General features: G+C 45.2%; 1 long non-coding RNA gene across 1 annotated transcript; it reads right to left on the bottom strand.

Moving 5' to 3' along the window:
* Positions 1-1,549: 1,549 nt before the first annotated feature.
* On the bottom strand, positions 1,550-3,036 carry LOC103635495 (uncharacterized). Its single transcript, XR_002264269.2, has 2 exons — positions 2,939-3,036; positions 1,550-2,650 (listed from the first exon to the last, which is right to left on the bottom strand). It is a non-coding gene; the product is annotated as an uncharacterized lncRNA (long non-coding RNA).
* Between the last annotated feature and the right edge of the window lie 2,034 nt (positions 3,037-5,070).

Raw genomic sequence — 5,070 nt, 5'->3', positions numbered from 1 at the left:
CTTTCTTGATCTTTTTATTGGCTTATTGTGAACCTTTGGCACCTGTAAAACTTATAGACTAGAGCAAACTAGTTAGTCCAATTATTTGTGTTGGGCAATTCAACCACCAAAATCAATTTAGGAAAAGGTGTAAGCCTATTTCCCTTTCATGTGTGCCATGTCCTTGTTCGTCACTGGCTCACGGACCTCCCTCCTCTTTTCATCTATGACCTCTTCATCTGACCCATGCCTCCTCGTTCTTCCTCTCCACTGCCGCTCACATGGATCCCTCTCCTCGCTATCGGTCGTGAGTAAGTGCGGAGGTGTCGTCTTTGAAAGGGAAATGGCCTCAACATTTCCTATAATCAATGTTGGTGTTTGACGACCATCACAAACCTTATGGACTAACTAGTTTACCCAGTTGATCATTTGATAGGTGGATAAGTTCATCTACAACTATTCTAAGTCGACTGTCCAGAATACTGTTGATTATTTCGGACAAGAGAAGCTTTTTTGGAAAAACACCTATGAGCGGACTGTCCGCGACACCAGGGTGAGTCTCGGACAGGAACACTGCACACAAGTTAACACTATGGACCGTCCGAAGGAGAAGCAAGCACCGTCCAAGACCAAACACAGACTGTCCGGCCTCAGACGCGGACCGTCCGGTCGTTGAAAAACCAGAAAACCCCGAAGGTGATGAGTTCGGTAAAATGCATTTTTAGCGTCCTTGCGGACCGTCCGGGGTGCACGGCTGGACCGTCCGTGACTACTTTATCTGACATCTGACGACGCATTAAATGCATTATAGCCGTTGATATAGTCGTTACTGCTGACCGTTGTGATTTCAGCCGTTGATGTGCAAGGGCGGACCGTCCGCGGTCGGTAGAAAAGGAGCAATGACTAGGAAGTGGTTGGAGGCTATAAATACAACCTCGACCACCTCCATTCACTTGATCCAAGCACTCCACTCATACACATTCAATACAAGAGCTAGCAATTCATTCCAAGACACATTCAAAGCTTCCAATCTCTCCAAGTTCCCAAATTGAGACAAGTGATCATTAGTCATTAGTGACTTGAGAGAGTGTGATTCGTGTTTCATTTGTTGCTCTTGTTGCTTGGTGTTCATAATCATGCTTTCTTCATCTCTCTAAACTCTCTAAGTGTTTTGTAAAGATTGCGAGAGACACCTAATTGTGTGGTGATCCTTGCATGGTTTTAGTGACCCGTGAGATTGAGAAAAAGTACTTGACCAGTCTAAGTGACCAATTGAGAGAGGGAAAGGGTTGAAATAGACCCAGCCTTTGTGGCCTCTTCAATGGGGAGTAGGTTCTTTAGAACCAAACCTCAGGAAACAAATCACCGTGTCCACGTGTGTTAATCTTCACTAGTTGATTTGTTTCTTCCCTCTCTAAAGTTCTCTTGCTCACATTGTTTTGAGTTTGCTCCCAAAGTTATCCGCATTGATTGAGCAACTCATAGCAAGAAGAACTATCTTCCACTCCTGTAACGCACCGGTCTAAACAACCGAAGCTAAACATGTATTTAAGCACCAGAAAACAATCTCTAGTGAAATACATTACACAAGTGGTGCCATAGTCATACATAACTTTATTTAGTACATTCGGTTACAATAATAACACCAACTAGAAGAACTATAGTCGATAAACACGAGGGTAGTATCTTCTTCCCACATGGTGGCTTCTATAGCATCGGCACCACGCCAAACTTGGGTATAGGGCACAAAGTACTCAAAATTCCTCGGGCACGAAATCAGGATCCTCTATAAAAATAATGGGTGAGCACAAAGGTACTCAGCAAGTCCCACCTCGCCTTTACACGGAGGGAGTTACAGATTAGTATGCAATGATCAATAAACATGATTAACAAGTGCAATACTAGAACTATATCCATGCTCGTTATCCATCTCATAAGTCAGGTAGCTCAACTAGTTGAAGTGTCCACACCATAACCTGTCCTATACCAAGGACACGGACCATTCGAATGGATTATACACTCTGCAGAGGTTGTACGTTGTACCCACACGCACATCACCGTCCCAAGATGGCTCTATCAATAGCTGACACCCAAACATGGCTCAACCTCGCCTAGCCACCCACAAACCCTGGGTCCTAACCACTCAGGTCTCCAACCCAAAACATATCCACCTCAGACGACTACCAGGCCAGCTAGTGGGATTAGGCTAAGGCTTTCCCATACAAGCTCATGTGGTCATACAGGAAATAAGTTAGGTGAGATGGCACCACAACACACAGTCCTTATGGTTCACCAGAGCAGCCACCAACCAAAACTAGCAAACCCGAGATGTCACCACGGCACCTCGGTCGCAAGTCTACCACCACGGTAGCGCATTCTCCAACACTTACCATGCTGCTCTGGTCTCATTTCCATCCAGTATCATCAAGTATCAAGGTATAAGATAATCAACATAGATCATGCCATCAATGCATAGTTTCTCTCGTTCACTCAATATCAGGTGTGTCATCTTATGCAACAACTATGTCTAGCAAGTTTTATATATTTTCTCACTTAGGAGCAACCATGATAAAAGCAAGGGGTCGATGAGACTTGCCTTCGTTCAGTTGCGTGTCCGCGGCGTCATGTTCTTCGTCTCCTGGCTCCTCCGGGTTCTCTTCCGGAACTGGCTCTACTTGTGGGACGTCGTGGGTGGATAGACAATAATCAAAATAACATACATCAATACATTACAATAGTTCATATTTAATCTCTAATTACTTAGTGCATGGTACGTGGCAGAGCCAGCCATATTTGCTTCTGGGAGGCAGAGCACTCCTACAGATGAAGCTGGCTTCTAGGAGGCAGAGCACTCCTACAGATGATGTCTTGTGATCCCGGGAGGCAGAGCACTCCTTCATATGGATCACAACTTTTGCACTAAGCAAATAGAAATTTTACAGCACAACAATATACTTACACCATGGACACGTATGATTAAGCAAGGGCTCCTATACTTCAACACTACTTTTCTTCTACCTTGCCCTTGAATGTGTGTGGATGGGAGTGGGATGGTATGTCATGGCAAGAGGGGGCACATCCTTATATAGGCACCTAGGAGCTATGGATGAGTGACACCTCACCATGCATGTGTCACCTCCACCTTACATGGGGGGACACCTCACCATGCATGTGTCACCTCCACCTTAATAGGGGGACACCTCACCATGCATGTGCCACCTCCACCTTACATGGGGGGACACCTCACCATGCATGTGTCACCTCTACCTTAATGGGGGGCACCTCACCATGCATGTGTCACCTCCACCTTAATTGGGGACACCGCACCATGCATGTGTCACCTCCACCTTACATGGGGGAACACCTCACCATGCGCGTGTCACCATAGTTCTAGGGGGTCTAAAAATATCTAGGCTTTTTGACTTATCATGATTAGTGTAGGGAATTCTAGAAGGCTATGTACATCATGGTTATCCATAGTTGTTCCTAGAAAGTTATCCTGCTTATGATTAAGATTTATCATGAATATTGTAGAAGCTTCTAGAAACTTGGTTATGCTTATTATATGACAATTGTTTAAGCGGGGTTTTCCATGCATATTTTCAATGGGTAAGTGATGTCCATGGGAAAAGTTGTCTTAATTGATGCTATGGTCATAACTTCTATAGTTTAAGAATGACTTCGGGGGAGGAAGAGGTCGAAGATCATGGCATGCTCACCTATGGCTCAAATCGACGGTGAGGGCTTGTTCTCTGGTTTGAAGAGTAAGGCACGTGTTGTTCGGATGTGGGGGTGACAATGAGATGGTGGCTGGACTATGAGATTCTGTGGCAAGGGCAACAATATTTATAGGTAGAGGAACGACGATTTATAATGGAGGGAGTCTTGACCGGCGTACTGTGATTGGCGACATTGCCACAGTGCAGTTGCAACATCCCAAGGTTGGCAGGGTTACTTGGCTCATGGTGGGGCATTCATTTAGTTGTGATTGTGACAAGTGACTGGCGTGTGCTCAGACGGGTGCACGAGGTCTTGCCGGAGTGACTTTCTGCACTGAGGTATCACTTCAAGGTCTGCAACCTACACTTTAATATAGCAGTTCGGCATGCATGACAAGGCTGTCTCAGGGCAGAGGGTGTAGGTGGGGCTTGCCAGGACGCACAAATGCCAAGGCGGCTAGAGGCAGGCTTACGATTTATTTACGCATGTGTTTTGCCATAGGTGGTTGTGGGCTCCCTCTGTCTAGTGTGGGTGGGCATTATACGTTTTCAAGAATTTACCACGGTGAAAGACAAGCTTAGCCTATAATTTAGAAGAATATCGAGGAATAACCCATAGAGGCATTGATTTGCATAGTTTGGATTAGGCTAACATAGCTATCAATAATTTTGAACAAGTTTTATTCCATAGTTGAAAATTGGGATGTTACAACTCCTAATTCACCATTATTTATTTCTAACCTTAACCCTAGGTGAAGTGCGTGTTCAAAATTTATAAATTTCAGGTTTTGCCTATTCACCCCCCCTCTAGGCGAATTTCAATTGGTATCAAAGCCCGACGCTTCATTAGAGTCTAACAACTCGAAGTGATGTCGGGAGAACACGCCAAGAGGGAGATGGTCACCGGCGAAAAGCCTGAAGGCTCGTGAAGGAAGAACGATGAACAGACTCCGTCAAAGGAGGTCGGCGACAAGCACAAGGAGGAATCTGCTTCCTCCATCAAGTCACATACGAAGGGTGACAAGAAGAAAAAGAAAATGAAGAAGGTGGTCTACTATGAGACTGACTCTTCATCGCCTTCCACATCCGGTGCCGAGTCTACCACTTCGAAGCGATAAGAGCGCAAGAAGTATAGTAAGATGCCTCTACGCTATCCTCACATTACAAAACGCGCTCCTTTACTTTCCGTACCCCTAGGAAAACCACCATATTTTGATGGTGAAGATTATTGCATGTGGAGTGATAAAATGAGGCACCATCTAACCTCACTCCACGAAAGCATATGTGATATTGTTGAGTTTGGAGCGCAGGCACCACAGGTGGGCGACAAGGATTATGACTCCGATGAGGCTGCCCAAATAAGGCATTTTAA

This window comes from Zea mays, chromosome 8 (assembly GCF_902167145.1).
Source record: "Zea mays cultivar B73 chromosome 8, Zm-B73-REFERENCE-NAM-5.0, whole genome shotgun sequence".
NCBI classification, from domain to species: Eukaryota; Viridiplantae; Streptophyta; class Magnoliopsida; order Poales; family Poaceae; genus Zea; species Zea mays.
Note: the sequence above shows the minus strand (reverse complement) of the source record. Positions and strands in the feature narration are given on the sequence as shown.